The sequence below is a fragment of the Cetorhinus maximus genome, chromosome 5 (assembly GCF_964194155.1).
Source record: "Cetorhinus maximus chromosome 5, sCetMax3.hap1.1, whole genome shotgun sequence".
Classification (NCBI taxonomy): Eukaryota; Metazoa; Chordata; class Chondrichthyes; order Lamniformes; family Cetorhinidae; genus Cetorhinus; species Cetorhinus maximus.
Genome location: NC_135883.1, coordinates 102,218,740 through 102,235,800, shown reverse-complemented (window position 1 = coordinate 102,235,800; position 17,061 = coordinate 102,218,740).

Here is a 17,061-nt window from a genome sequence, read left to right as displayed (position 1 = left end):
AAAGGTCGAAGTCGGAGTTTCTGCTCGTAAGGAGGAGGAGACAAATACCTCAATAGGCTCCTCAAAGAATGCCAAGAGAGGTACAGAGGTTAGCTGTGGTCATTTCCAAGAGGAATTCATGCACTGGACACCAGCTGAACAGTAGGAAGGCAAAAGAGTGGTGATGGTTAAGGTAGGAATTAGGGGAGGCAAAGTCTCCAACAGGGGGGATTTGAAAGAGAACATGGATGGGGAACAGATAGGTGAGGAAGAAAGTATCCAAAAGGGGTATAGACAAGAGAGGAAGAGGAAAAATAGAAGTAATGAGCCAAAATTATGCATGTGAATAGATACAGAGGAAATTCAGGTCACACAGGCGTGGCAAGGATTAGGATAGATAACTGAAACAAAAACAGAAAATGCTGGAAAACTCAGCAGGTCTGACAGCATCTGTGGAGAGAGAAACAGTTGACGTTTTGGGTCCATATGACCCTCCTTCAGAGCTACAGAGAAGTAGAAATGTAATGAAATTTATGCTGTTTAAGGGGGTTGAAGCAGGTGAAGCTGGATAGAAGGCCAGTGACAGGTGGGGGCAAAGGAGAGATTGACAAAGATGCCATAAACAAAAGGAACCAGGGAGTGTTAATGGTAGTGGTAAGGGCTAAAAAAGATGCTGATAGTGGCATTATGGTCAGAAAGCAGAATATGATAATAGCAGGACAAGGGTAAGCATTCTGGAAAGGACAACATGAACAAGTGACAGATGGCCCTTGTGGGGGTGGGGTGGGGGGAGACCAAACGCAGACTGGGTGACCACTTTGCGGAACATCTTCGGCCTGTCCGCAAGCATGACCCAGACCTCCCTGTTGTTTGTCATTTCAGCACATCACCCTGCTCTCATGCCCACATGTCTGTTCTTGGCCTGCTGCAGTGTTCCAGTGAAGCCCAACGCAAACTGAAGGAACAGCACCTCACCTTCCGATTAGGCACTTTACAGCCTTCCAGACTTAACATTGAGTTCAACAACTTCAGACCATGAGCTCTCTCCTCCATCCTCACCCCTTTTTTATCCTTCTTTTCAAAATTCATTTTTATTTTTATCCACTTTTTTTTCATTTTTATTTTCATCCATTCATTCATTGTTTTGCCCCCTTTTTATCCCCCCTTCTTGTCCCATTTTCGATCCCTTTTTTCCCCCACCGCCGCCCCCTTCCCCCCACCTCACCTCCACAAGGGCCATCTGTCACTTGTTCATGTTGTTCTATTCAGAGTGCTTACCCTTGTCCAGCTATTATCACATTCTGCTTTCACACCTTAAAGCCACTATCAGCCCTTACCACTACCATTAACACCCGCTTTGTCATTTTGTTCATGACATCTTTGTCAACCTCTCCTTTACCCCCACCTATCGCTGGCCTTCAATCCAGCTTCACCTGCTCCATCCCCCTTAAACAGTATAAATTTCATCACATTTCTACTTCTCTGTAGCTCTGAAGAAGGGCCATACAGACTCGAAACGTCAACTCTGTTTCTCTCTCCACAGATGCTGTCAGACCTGCTGAGTTTTTCCAGAATTTTCTGCTTTTGTTTCAGATTTCCAACATCCAAAGTATTTTGCTTATATCTTAGGATAGATATATCCTGGTTAAAGGATAGGGATAAAATAATATGCAAGAGTCTAATGTTGAGGTCTAGGGTCATGTGGTGAAGTAAAGTCGACTTGAGTCAGCTTAGAGCATTGATAAATTAATATCCAGATGCAGAGACAATTGCTGAGGGCAAAGGGAACTTGGAGCTGTTTGTAGAGCAGAATATCAGTCATTTCCTCCCCTATCTGTTACACAGCCATATGTATGTTTTCTCATAGGGAATCAACAAGAGAGCCAACATATATTGATCCAGGGGTCCAACAGCTGTGATAATGATATCAGTTATTGGTAATGCACACAAACAAATCCAGTTTAGTAGTGGAGGGCGTAATGTATTGAAAATTGCATTATGCATTTTGTCCACCTAAGACTACCATACACACTTATACCAGTAGAGGGAGTTTGGAGAAGGAAATCAAGGAATTCATTGTTTTAACAGCACTTGTAGTTCTGATTCTGAATGCTTCTTACTGAATATCTTACTGTTTCTTCGCAAGAACTTCACAATGGACCCCCATTCAACAGTGATGAGTTTAGAAAATTTGCCAACTGGATTTCACTATTATCAAAAAATCACACCCTGTTGAGAAGTTAAAGGAGAAGTCAAGAGATTTACGCATACCAAGTCGTGGAAATGAATTGTATCATTTTCTTCACAATCACAGAGTGACTTCTCACTCGGCTACTGGAAAGCCCCCAACTATACTCATCTTTGCATATCCCATGCTCACACACCTTCCTGAGCTACCCTGCATTAATGATCAACATATGTGTGATCACGATCGAGAACAGAAGAATCGAATGAAAGTAAACACAGAACAAAACAGAAAATTTAGAGCTACACTGTTAAAGCCAGGAGGTGAAGTACTTGTGAAACATGATGGTCAAGATGTCCCGCCTTTGGGAAAGGGCAGCGGGAGAGGTGCCCACTGCCAATACTGCAGTGGCCCAAGATTGAGAATCATTGCTGGAGCCTCCGGACGAAGGTGAGTGGGGCAGGATCGCCAGGGCCAGTCATTGAGCTCTGGTCAGGTGGTCATTGTGAAGGGCAGCTTCCTGAGGGTTCCTCCCTTTCCACCAGCGGGTCCCCGAATTGGGCATAAGGTGCCAGAGTAGGAAGGATCCCCACCTGTTCTCTCCCGCAGCAACCCCACCCCCCCACCAGCCCAACTAGGCTGCTAGGCTGCTGCAGGCATACCTGCCAGTGTTTATCTGGCAGTTTGTTTAAATGGATTGGCCCCTCCTGCCATTGTCTGCGTACCAGAATATCAGTAGCAGGTAGATGAGGCCCTTAAGCCGCCCTTAAGTGAGCTTGTAAAGGCCTCAACTGGGCTTTGGGCAGGAAGGCCATACTCAACCCTTTCTGCCCTGGACTTAATTGCGGGTAGTCAGAAGGTAACAGGGTCTCCACCCTGCAACTTCCTGCTCCATTATATGCATCCCCCATGGCTCCGAGACCACCTCCGGGGGGAGCATTAATTTACGCCAAACGTTCAACTGAAAATAAAAGTAATAGAAAATAGTTCCCTCAATCTGTCAGTATTGGTTTTGTCCAAGGTATTTTGCTTGAGTAAACTGCAGAAACAAAATATTGGGTTGGATTTCCACCCCTGCATGGTTACTGCTCGGCCATATGGGGAAATGCATTTACTCGCTGCCTAAGTCCCAGTGGAGCCTATTCTGATGACCTGTCCTCATCTGGCAAGCTGCTTTTGAACTACCGTGGTGGTGGACCCATCATGATTCAAGTATGTCCAAGTTGTAAGTGATTTCATCACCTTCAACAGGTCCTTTCATCAGTGAAGAGTCTGAAGCAAGATAGGCACGGACATCCACAGAACTGGTAGCTTATGTTAAAAGCAAAATACTGCGGATGCCGGAAATCTGAAACAAAAACAGAAAATGCTGGAAAAACTCAGCAGGTCTGACAGCATCTGTGGAGAGAAAAAAATCAGAGTTAACGTTTCAAGTCCGAATGATTCTTCATCTGTTTTTTTCTCTCCACAGATGCTGTCTGTGGAGAGAATGGGCCATGGGCGGGATGAGGTTTCATGGGGGCTTTTAAATGTTTATCAAATGTTTAAATAAAAGTTAAGGACATGTCCCAACTCATGCGACAGTGTCACATGAGGGGACATGTCAGGGAATATTTTTTAATACCTTTATGCCAACTTTTGAATCAGAACTGATATCCCTGAGGCAGCACTTTGCCTCAGGGAGATCTGTGCACCCTTTCGCACTCCTGGCAGAGGGAATCCCCCCGCCTGTCCACACAGGGAGCGCATAGTGCTACCTGCTGGACGTCACACTGGGCAGGCCTTAATTGGCCCGCCCACGTAAAACGGTAGCACCCCCCCCACCCCCCCCCCACCCCCCCCCCCCACCCCCCCGACCAGGGGCACCGATCGGAAGGCCAGCCACTGGCGCACGACGGGGGGAAAATGTTCCCCTAGATGTTACAAATTTGACAGATGGATAGATGGTCCTCAGAGCACGCTGAACCAAATTTCAGTGCCTGCCTCCAAATGGGCTGGTTGTCCATGTGTTGTCTGTACTGACCACCTCCATGTTGTTTGTCCTGAGGCATTCACCATAGAAGATCTGTTTGGGGATTCTGTAGTCATCCATGCTGAAGACATGGCCTGCCCATCACTCCTGAGATCAGAGCCCCCTGCACCAATCTTCTTCTAGCCTGATTTTCCGGTAGCATCCCCTCAAAAAAGTTGGGCTATTGTAATATCAGGCCAGAAGTAGACTGGTGTAGGGAGCTGTGATCTCTGTAATGACCATCCACACTTGGTAAATTCAGATCTGAAAATGGAAAAGATAAAGTGAAAGACAATTGACGTTATCAATAAAGAAACATCCTATCTTAAATTGAAAGCTACAATTGGTACATTTACATAGTTTTGAAAAGGAGATGGGGCCTATTACATTATTCTGCCTTGAGGGACCATATTCCATTGAGACTTCAACACTCCCCAAAACTGCAGCTTTACTCAAAGATTTTACCTTAAGTATTTATTAAGACTGAAAGGGAACCTAGATCCTTTGAAGTTCTTATGTGACATAGGACAAAGATTTCAATGCCACGTTCGGTACTTTATATCCCCCCTAAACAAACAAAATTTGTTATTTTTACAAACTTTGTTGTGATGTTGTTTTAATGTATGAAGAGCAGTGTCCTGATTAGCATATCACTGAAGATGTATATAATTAAAATACGTCATCACCACAGGAAGTGATGCAAGACAACATGTGACACAGAGATTTGAGCAGCGGTGATCCCTTGATATCATGTGTATGTAGAACACTCCTGTAACCCTGGATCTGGTCTGCTGTTCATCAATAAAGAACCCAAGCATTTGTTACCATTTATAAATGTGTGATTGGTAAGTTTGTGTTAGAGACCAATAACATAGCACACTTCAGATAATATTATTGCTTAAGGCACGATGTTATTTAAATAAAACATGAATCATACAAATGGTTGCGCAGCCACATTAACATGGTTGTAAAATAATCATGGTCAAAGTCTATTTTTTCTCAGTCCCCTGTAAAGTACATTGGAATGATTTTCTATATTAAAGTTGTTATACTTTATATGTTAATTTTCTTGGGATGCCAGCATCACTGGTAAAGGTAGAATTTGTTGCCAATCCCTTGTTGCTCTGAGAAGGTGATGGTGCAGTTTCTCAAACTGCTGCAGTCTGTGATGAAAGTGCTCCCACAATGCTTTTGGATAAGGAGTTCCAGGATTGTGGCCCAGCAACGATGAAGGAATGGGGATACATGTTCAAGTCAGGATGGTGTGTGATTTGGAGGAGAACTTGCAGGTGATGGTGCATCTGCTGCCCGTTACTGGACTTATGAAGGAGATAAGGCCTTTCTTGAAGCTGCTGAAGATGGTTGGGCCTAGAATGCTGCTGTGAAGATGTCCTGCAGCAACGTCCTGGGCATGAGCTGACTGGTCTCACAGAAACACAACCATCTTCCTTTGTGCCAGTTATGACTCAAGCCACTGGTGAGTTTTCGCCCCTGATTCTCATTAACGTCTGTTTTACTAGAGCTCTTTGATGCCACACTTGTTTGAATTCTGCAGTCACTCACATATCATTTCTGGTGCAAGCTCCAACTGCGTTTTTCCCTATATTCTTCTGTGTTTACAACAGCAGGAGTTAAATATGGATATAAAATCATTTGACACATTTAAATTTGTCTCATCTTCACAGTGATGATGATGAAACTTCAACAAATGTTGTTTTATAATGCTCCTATGAAGCACCTTGAGACATTTTATTACTTTAAAGGTGATATATAATCCAAGTTGTTTTTGTATAGCATGACATATATGTCAAGCTAAGTGGGACAGACTAAAGACACATCTAGCAGCTAAAGAATGGGGCATCCATGAAGTGGTATGGCCATCAATAGCAGTAGCATTGACTATATCTACAACTACTTAGCCCAATACATCCTTAATTTCTCTGTCATCAGCAAGCTGCTGAAGCAACCTTGGTCCAACAGAAAGTGTTGAACAGCAATAGATATATTTTAGAATGTGTTGCCAACCTAGTGAAGCTGCAATGTGGGGCTACCTGCATGCAAAACACAAAAAGCAGCAGGATATGGACAGATAAAAGCAAAATACTATGGATGCTGGAAATCTGAAATAAAAACAGAAAATGCTGGAATAACTCAGCAGGTTGGACAGCATCTGTGGAGAGAGAAACAGTTAACGTTTCGAGTCTGTATGACCCTTCTTCGGAGACTATGGATAGAGTCAAGTAGTCCCACATCCAACAAGTTAGAACTAAATTCAGTGGCCCAATTGCATTCAGTCAAGAATATGGTGAACAATCAGGCAACCAGTGGGAGGAGGAGAGTCTCTGAGCATCCCAGCCTAAACCATGGCAGAGTCCAGCACAAGTGTAGAAGGAACAAGGAGGCGTTGGCAAACACCGTCAGCCAAAAGTGCCGAGTAGGCAATCCTACCTAGCCCACGCATAAGGTTTCTATCATCATAGATGCCAGTGTCCAGTCAATCTGGTTCACTTCATCTAACATTAAAAAATAACAATGCACTGTACATAGTGAAGGTTACCAACCCGAACAACATCCCAGCTGCATTGCTGCAGGGTTCTGCATCGTAATTATTTTCCCTATAGCCAAACCATTTCCGTGCAACTGTAATACTGGCATCAACCCCGCAATGTGGAAAACTGCCAAACTATGTTCTATCTACAAAAAACAGGATAAATATAACCCAACCAATTACCACGCTATCAATCTCTTCCCAATCTTCAATAAATGGTGGAAAGATTCATCAACGGTGGCATCAAGCAAGGCTTATGCTCAGTATGGGTTTTGCCAGAACCATTTGGACCCAGACCTCATCATAGCCTTGATACAGATTTGGACACAAGAAATGAATGCCAGAGAAGAGACAAATTCAATAGGGAAAACGATAGAGCAGGATGTCAATATGCTACCACTGGTTTTGTGCTGCCACTGAAGACTAATTTAATTCCCTGGCTGTCAAAAAGTAACTCATTGAATGTGAAACATTTTGGAATATCTTGAGGATGTGATATGTCATGTATTTGAAAATACTTTGTTTCCTATGTGTACTATCAGATTAAATGAGTGTTCATATCTCCATATAGATACTGACCATCACATCTAGCAACCTGTGAAAAGCAGGGTTGGAAGGAAACCTTTATTACCTGGTCATCTGTCCTCGAAGGTTACTGGCAAACTGGATGAAACTGCCAGTGTTTGGATCAGAGCATATGTCACTGCTAAATGCAGATGGACATGGTGCACTGGGTGATGCCAACACAATTATTCCCTGATGTCTGGAATAAATCCATAGTCAGAAAATGAATTGTTGCATTCAATTTCACAGCCACAGGCAGAACAGTTGGATTCAGGAATGGTCCCTCCACATTGTGCAAAATGAATTGATAAGCTGAGACATTTTCTCTCAGGAGAGCATGCAACATCTCGCACTTTGCTTCTCTAATACATTTAGGGAATTCACCCATGCTGGAGTATATATTTCCCAGGTATCTGGGAAGATCTAGTTTCCCCTCCTCCATTATTCTTTGATCTGTATCTGTATCTTTGTCTCAGCCAAATCCATTTCTATGTACAGCTTACCCCATTAGCCATGTTATGTCAGCTTCCATGGGTATATTAAACAAAAATGCTAATGATGATTGCAGAGTGATTATTTTACACAGGTGTAGGCTTTTGTAACTTCTGAAACCAGTATGTTGCTTTAACTGACAGATTCACCATTAATGATCGGCTTGATTTGTGCTTTAACCCACGAATAAAAGCATTATGATTCTTGGTGTGATATCTTAGTGATGCACATATCAGAAAAATAGTGATCCATGTGAATAGCATACACAACATTTACATTGCTGTGTTCTCAGAATTTTGCTCCTCTGCTCTTTCTCTGATATTTCTCCCTTCTTCCAATTTCTGTTTTCTATCTCTAATCTGCTTTTTAAAAAACCTTTGATCCTATCTCTAGCTATAGTGCGTACCCCATTTTTACCAGCATTAGCTTTAACAAATTTGTTTCAATATCCTTTGTTGCTTAGTATCCAATAATGTATCCAATGCAGCTGCCTTTACATTGCTTTTTACAGTGTTCTCTGCATGTGTTGCATTTTACTAGTCAAACTGCAAGAACAAATGAGTATAGATATAGGGCAGGATTTTGCCCCCTTCGGGTAGGCTCAGCGGCGGTGGGAGGGAGTGGTCAGGGAGCCAACCACCGCCCACTATAGGGGCTGGACTGTGATTTCACTCTTATCACGTTAGCAGGGACATGTTATTAATGAAATGTTAATTTCTTTATTTTATTTTTATTTGTTGCTGGAAACGATCATCCCACCCGTGGATGATGTTTCCTAAAAAATGCAAAGGCTGCTTGGCCTTTTCGCCCACCTGCCAACCGTGAGGTTGGATGGGCAGTGAAAACTTTAATTCAGTTATAACTTTAATGGCCTTAATAGGCCTTTTAATGGTCAGCGGGTGCACTGCCGACTCCCGCACATGCCCGCCGACTGAAATACAGTGCAAGTGCGCGATGATGGTGGGACACTCGCCCGATATCATCGCGTCTCGTTTTATGCTCGTTCAGGTTGGGTGCACACCCGCCCAACAAGGTAAAACTTCTGGCCACAAGATTAATTGTAAGAGATTCAGGGTAGAATCGTCCGGTCCCATTGGCAGTGGACATCATGGCGGGTGGGGGGGCAAGGGGAGAATTCGGGTGAGGGGCAAGAATCTATCACAGCAGAATCATCCAATAGTACCCACAGATTGCGAATCTAGCTGGAGGCCTGCGTGAGCCTGATTTGCTTCCCGGTAATGGGATGCGAAGAAAGACCTGACCTGAATCGTCCCCGCACACCCAATTTACCGTTACGCTGGTGGGAAAGCACAACGGCCTAGAACATGTCTGGACAAGTATGACGTGCAGAATTCAGGGCTTATCTTTAGGCCTTTCACAGATTGCGGACATCCAAGGAGAAGATGATGCTGGAGCCCTACAGGTACTGGGCCCCTGGAGGAACACGTGCATCGCATGCTGAGTGGATTCTCATGGATATGGCTCCACCATGAAGCAGCTCATGGAAGGTGGGATGTCTTCGTCGATGCTTCAGGTCTGCTTCGGAACACCACGGTCTTGGCCATAGGTGAGGGTGGGGGACGGGAAGGTCTAGCTGTGAGCGAGAGAGCAAGAACATAAGGATAAGAAATAAGAACAGGAAGGCCTTGAGCCTGCTCCACCATTCAATAAGATCATGGCCGATCTACTTGTGTTTCGATTTCCACATTTCTGTCTAACCCCGTGTACCGGGGGTGGGTGGGTGTGTGAGATTGGGAGGAGGGGGGAACGAAGCTGTCAGGGGAGGGTGGGGTTGGTGGGGGAGAAATGAAGGTGATGGGGGGAGGGGGGGGAGGAGGGAGTATAGGGGGGAGGGGTGTGTAATGGGAGAGAATGCCTCATGTAGGAAGGTAGGTATAAGATGGGAGGAACGCATAGAGGGAGGGAGTTGGGGGTGGAGGTGGGAGTTCAGAGAGGGGATGGCATCCAGGTGAGGGGAGGGAGATGTTCAGCGAGGGGATATTGTCGGGCAGGAGGAGAGAGTTCAGAGAGGAGAAGGTGTCCAGGGGGAGGGGGGAGTAAGGGTGGAGGAGGGAGTCAGAAGGATGAATGTCCAAGTGGACGTGCAAGAGAGGGGTCTGAGGAGTCAATGACTGGGGCCGAACTGAGGGCGGGCATTATCCAAGGGAATGGTGAGTGTGAGAAGGGGCAGAGGGAGCCAGCAGGGTGGCAGAGGGTGAGCGTTCATCAATAACAGTAGAAGGGGCAGAGAGGGTGGTTGGTGGGAACTCAGAGGCAGACACGGACCCTGGGAGTGGGAAGGAGGAGGTTGGGGAGGTCAATGTGGATTGGGCTGGTGTTCTCCAGGAGGTGGGGAACATGCACGTTCACCTGAACATCCTGGAATGACAAAGATTCAGGTTGGTAGGTGACGGTGGGAAGGTGGAAGGCAATGCCAGGGGGTCCACAGTAATGGGGCAAAGGACATGGGTGGCTGGAGGAGGGGAAAGGATGGGGGAGCTGATCAAAAACTTGACTACGACCACAGTTTTCAAATTGAAAGTGAGCGGATCCTCATGTTGGGTGGGCACAGGTGCTGCATGTGAGTGTGATCAGTGGGTGGGCAGAGATGCAGGTCAGCTCAGATGGACAACTGAAAGCGAACCCCAGCAGACAGCATTGAAAATGCTCAGGATGGTGAGATGAGTGTGATAGATGAAGGCTCCGGGTGTGTGGGAGAGAGCTTGCATGAGGCTACAAAAGGCTCTTCCACAAACACTTCTCCCTCCAAAATCACTTATGGTTCGGCTGCATACAGATGAACTGCTATTGGAGGGGTTGGGGGGAGGTGGGGGCTGTGGAAGGAGGGCTCACGAAGCCTGTCAATGAAGCTGAAAGACAACATTACACATTATTCAGTGAAAGTGAATATATTTTCAGATTATAAAGTGACAAAATGTGCTCACCTATGCAACCACTTGTGATCAGAATTCCTTAACTTTTCTAGGCCTACCACTTCTTCTAGGTGCTGCCCTGACATCTGCAGCAGGGGTGGAGACAGCCTGTGCAATGGTCGGCCCTGTTGCCTCTGATGACTTTGGCATGCGTCCTCTGGACAGCTGAGGCCTTGAGGGCCCTGGCTTGCTTTGGCTGTGCTCCTGTGGGCCAGCCGTTCCCTCTATGGTAACAGAGGATGAGGTTAAAGGGGTCATAGGAAAGGGGTTCTAGGAGGGAGTGGACAGCCTCTAAGATTCCTGAGTGGATGACCCTGGAGTGTCCAGCTGCTGCTCCTCCTCGCTTCGGGTGCCTTAGGGCCCCAGCCTGACTCCTTGAGGGGAAGGAGCACTTGGAGGGACGTCAAAGGGCTCTGTTTCCCTCTCACATTGACACTGCAGGAGCTCACCCATGGTTCCCGCAGCGGAGTGCAGGTCTGCATGAATCTCCATGTTCTGCTGGACCAGGATCACCATGTCTGCCATTCTTCCCATGGAGACCTCCATACATGCACATGGGCACCACTTCATCAGAGAACAGTCAGGCGCACTCCTCCAACCCACGTGCCATTCTGTTGAGGGCTTCCAACAGCTCTGCATGATGTCCCCAGCCTTCTGCTGACTCTCTACGAGGAGTTGGAAGGTCGAATCCAGAGACTTGTCACCTGACTCTTACTTCACAGATGCCTCTTCCCCATGTGCTGACCACCAGATTGTGAACCCGAGCCTGCTCTAGATCTAGATCTAGATCCCACCGAGGTGTGTGTCTCTGTGCTGGTGCAGGGTGTGGGTAAGTGTTGTGACGGGTCTTCCAGGCTGCTTATTTCCAGCTCTTCAACGGAGGAGTCATCTCCTTTGCTGGAGGTGAGGACATGGATGGAGCTGAGGGACTGACTGACTGAGGGAATCCATTGCATGGCAGAGCTCCCTGTGAACCAAAAGTAGACATAATTTGTAAATGGCAGCAGAGTCAAAAGTAGGCAAGAGAGCACTCACAGTTGTGCTGAGAGAGAGATGATGTGGTGCAGGATCATCACGTGGGCCTATGCCGCTGACCTCACCATCACCGCAGGCATGGCCCACTTCCTCACCAGTCGGCACGATGGCACGCTCCTCAAAGTGAGGAGGGGCTTAATGTGGGCCACTTCACCCCCCTCAGTCTGGGACCGCTCCCTGTTGTTGTGACCCAGTTTCTCTTACATGAAAACAGATGGAGAGTGTGAGCAGGACACATGGCACTGAGTGGAGAGTTTGTGTGGTGGGCAGAGACACGGACGGGATGAGGACACGAGCTCCAGAGGATATAAGCCTGATAGAGATGTGAGGGTATGTGATGGAGTTGTGGTGTTGTCCCTTGAGGTGTGAGATCCCTGTGGATGTGTGAGGATTTGTGAGTGTGTGAGTTGAGAGTGATGATGTGGTTGACTTACCCTGGTGGAACAGATGAGAGCGTTCATCCTCTTCCTGCACTGGATGGCTGACCTCCTCTGTGCTCTGGTGACGCTGACCACCGGATTGGTGACTCTGGTGGACCTCCTGCAGCCAGAGCGGGGGTAGAGGACATTACAGCGGCCTTCCACTGTGCCCAGCAGCTGCCCTAGATAGGCGTCGCTAAATTTGGGGGCTGCTGTCTTTTTTGCTTTCGAGGCCATCTGTGGCCCAGAGCAGTCCTGGTCGGTAGACATAAAGTAGGCTGCGCTCTGGAGTGCTTTAAATATGTCGTCTGGAGCGAGGAAGAGCTGAGGTCATGGTGTGGTGGGCAAATCTGAGCCCACCCACCAGCGATGCGACATGTTTCCCGTGAATGCATTTTTAATGAGGTGGGACACGTTGGGAAGGGGACAATACTGCACAAAAACCCGTCATTGCGGCCGGCGGGCAAAAAAGTCTTTTTTCACGTCCACTGCCGCACTTAGTGCAAATCTGGGATGATTCTGTCCTCAGGACAGAGAGAAGGAGAAACCTCTCTTACACAGCTTATTGTCAGGCTGTGGAATGAACAACTGGAGTTAGTGATTGAAGCAGAACCTATGTCAACCTTTAAGAACAGGTGAGGTATGTAGTTGAAGGAATGGGGGTAAGGTACATGGGAACAGGACAGGCACATAGGATTAAGATTACAGCCAATTAAGAGGATGAACAGCAATATGGATTGATTGTGTTTAATGACCTGTCTTTATGTTGTAATTTCTATGTAACTCTATGAATAGTAAAATTGAGAGCCCTCTGGCAATCTACTAGTCATTTGGGCTGAATGCATAATGCCTAGAATCGGAATGACCTAAATCATTTCCAGTAATGAAAACAACCAAATTGTGTTTGTGTCAATGTGCTTTCACAGAAGGTGATATGATGTTGTCAGTAATCAACAATACCTTGGTGGCTCTAATGGCTGTATAATTTGCAGAGTGGTTTTATATTAGATTGGAATTTACGTGATAAAGGGAGTTAGATGTAGCAATGATAAACAAAGACAATTTTTTGTGTGTGGCACACTGCAGATCTGCAACACGACACTGCAATCCTTGCTCTATACACCATAGAAGCCCAAGTACATTAAAAAAAAACCAAAAGTGACTCTCGTGATTAAAGCTAGCCTTAAATGATGTTTGATGTCCTGGGGTGTGCTCTTGGGTACTTCTAATGATTTGCTTGTGGGATATAGATCCTCCAAAAGAAAGAACTTTTATTTATTGTGCTCCATATCATGTCTGCAGGCTGTCTTTGGAAAGCGTTCAGCAAAAGGCTTAGGTCAATTTACACACAAGGCCCCACAAACAGAAAATGAACAAATTACTAAATAACTCGCTTTTATTGAGGATATACATTTGGCCATGACCAATGTTCCTGCTAAACCCCTTGTGTTGTGCGGCTCCACAGCACCCTGGAAGGTACAGCACAGGCCTTGTTCCATGTTAAAGCAGCACCTGTACAGCTATGCAAAAGGTACCATGCCTTAAAAACCGTTCACACACAGCAACAACATTTTACAGGGACACCACGAGCACTCCCTGCTCATCTGGTCTGCAGCGGTTCAAGAAGGCAGCACGCCAGCAGCTTCACAAGAGCAATTAGGGATGGGCAATAAATGCTGGCCTAGCCAGTGACGGCCACATCCCATGAATGAATAAAAAAGTATCCGAGTAGTGCTATATGGTAACTTTTACATTCATCTGAGCAGGCAAGTGGAATCTTCATTAAAGGGCTCAGCTGAAGAACAGCACCCCTGCGACTAAGCACTCCCACAGTGTTGCACTAAAGTGTCAGCCTAGATTACGTGCTCCAGAGTGGGGCCTCGACCCATCTGTGGAACAAAATAAGAAACATTAGAATATCTTATATAAGTTCACCTGCACTAGAAATGGAAGCATGCTGCATTGGCATTGTCCCTGCAAATAATATATGCAGATCACTGCAGCTGTATCACACAAAGGACATTTTGGAGACTGCAGACTAATATTGCTAGCTAAGTTGATTTATGTACAGTGCTTTCGAACTATCCATGCACATTGCACAGAAGGAAAAAAATGTACTTTAAACATAGCAGAGCTCTGGAGAATAAGATGTCTCTCGGAAAATTGTCTGACAGTTTTTGGTATCCAAACATTGTCTTTTGAAGGGTCTGCACTTCATTAATGCGTATTTGAATCTTCTGAATGTTGAATTCAATCTTTCTGATTCACAACCTTTTAGAAGTAGCTTTTGCAGTCACGTTGCCTTCCATAAACTTTGAAAATGTTATTAACATTTATCTCAAACATGGGGTGCAATCTTACATTCTGGAACCTGGCAGACAGGGAAATCAGAGTGATTCCTGCTGGGTGGCAGGACAGCTGAACACGTGCCATCTTCCTGTCCCACCGTTACCTCATGGGATCGACGATCCTGGTGCCATATATAAAGAGCACCCGGACAGCCATTCACTCACTGCAGACCAGGAGCTCCATGTTACTCCTCCTGAGTCCTTGTAGCTACAGCTCGTACTGGAGAAGCTGGCAGATGTAAGCTAGCACGTCTCAGGATATACAAAGGCACCTCCGGCATTGCCTTTCGTTCGCTCTTAGATAAGACCGCCTGTGATACACCCATAGTGAGGCCAGTGCTTGCTGTTGCAGTGGACCCTGGTCGCCAGCATCTTGACCTCCTTGGGGCTCCGCTGCCTCTTATTGCTCAGGCTCTTGATCCTCCTGACCCTATGCCAACCTGTGATGGGCTCCTCCTACTCATTTGGATGAGAGCCATTACCCAGGCAGGGTTGTGTGCAGCCTGCATCATTGATGCCGCAGCGGATCTGTGAACGAATTGAACTGATAGATTTAATGAGCATTTCCTTTCCAGGTTTCCCTCCATCTCAAAGCCCACAGGCCAGTGCGAAGCCCTTCACCTGGCCTCTGTCTAAACATGGCATCCCCACCCCACCCCTTCCAGGTGAAGAAAATCCTGGAGGACCAGAGGTGGGTGTTCCTCCCATTCATACATGACCACGCATGGAGACATTGTCCTTTGACCAGGGTGATGAGAGCCATGTGCAAGAAGCCTCCCTCTGACACTATTGCACTTGCCTCTACTACCCTCGAGACTCTATAGAGAGACCATTGCCTTGGCAGTTTAGAAAGACTAAACACATGAGCCCTTGTCAGCCATTTCCATTCTCCCAGGAGGATGAAGGTTTGGAGTCATGAGTTGGCTGCCCTCCACCAACCGTGCCCCTTGGAGGCATCCACCTCCCTCCCCCACTACATCCCGGACTCTAACTGCAGCCGATGGCAAATGGTACAGAATGAATGGCGGCTCCACACCTTGCTGGGATCTGGATGTTATGAGACCCCTGAGTTGGGAACAACCCTGCTGCCATGTGGGCATCAACATAGAGAGGAGAACACAGCCAAGCATGGTTGATATCCAGTTGCCTCATAATTATTAGTGTGTCCCTTTAGTCGGCCACTTGTGCTGATTTTGAACTCCACCCACTTGAAAAGACCCTCCTCCCACTTCTAGGGATCTCACTGACTGACTAACTGTGTGCTCAAGGTCAGATTTGAAAAATGGTGTGCGTCATCTTTCAGACTCGGTCCACCACCTTCTACACTTTCCCTGTCACCCAACTTTCCCACCATCATCTTTGACTCACCCAATATCACCATTCCTCTCCCCTCTCCACATTACCTCCCCCCGTTACCCCAGACCCTATTATGATCCACCTCCACATGCCTTTCCTCCCCTCAGAACCGACATCCATTACCGAGCCCATGCCCCCCCTTGATCCTGCACCCTCCCATTATCCACAAGTCTAGTCCCCCTCCACGACCCACCCCCGATGAGATATTCACCTACCAGACTCTCACCCTGGACCTGCTGCCCTATTGCATCCCATTCCCCCTCCAATTACCAGTATCCTCAGTTCCACCCCCAGGACCCCACCATCGACACCAGTGAGCCCTCCCTCTAAGACACTGCCCCCACCACCCTTCCCTGGACACTCTATCCCCCAGCTTTCCTGCACACTCTCACACAGCCCCCCACTTCCCCAGTTAGCCTGCCTCCTCATTCAGCCTTTACTCCATCACACCCCCACACCCCCACACCCGCCTTCCAGCCTTTGCCTGCACCCCATGTCTAGCCTTGGTGCAGATTTTGCTACCGCCACTCGATATGAGTGAAGTTATGCATAGTCCCCAAGAAGGATAAAGTAGCATCTAATGGTCTCAAGGTCATGGAAGTGAAGCTCACCAGGTGCACACCACTTATGTACAACCGTAAAATTTAACAGTCTAAATTCCCACTGGCAGGGAACTTAATTTGGAGGGCAAAGTTAATTCTGGCAAGGTGGCCTCTTAATGAGTGTGCATGAGATGCTAATGCATGCAGACAGGGTTTCTGACATTGTTGATCGGGAAGTTCGACCCACCTTTAAGACCAGGAGAACAAAGTTAAACCGTTTATCCCGGCATCGGGAAACAGATTTTTCGCCTCCTGCCAAATTAAGCCCATCATGATTCCTGCTGCTGGCAGGACCGGAAGATTCCACGCATGATCAATGGAAGTCACTTGGTCAAAATCCTGAAATTCCCTTCCTAACAGCTCTGTGGGTATACCTACACCATATGGACTGCAGCGGTTAATGAAGAAGGCTTACCACCACCTTCTCATGGGCAGTTAGTGGTGGATAATAAATGCTGGCTGTGTCAGACACCATGAATGGAGAGAAAAGAAAAAATAAGCACCACCAGCCCACAGAAACCATGATTTGGGATGATTAAAGTCACCCTGGTCACTTACCCACCCAGGGTTTGCTAAGAGCTGACCATTT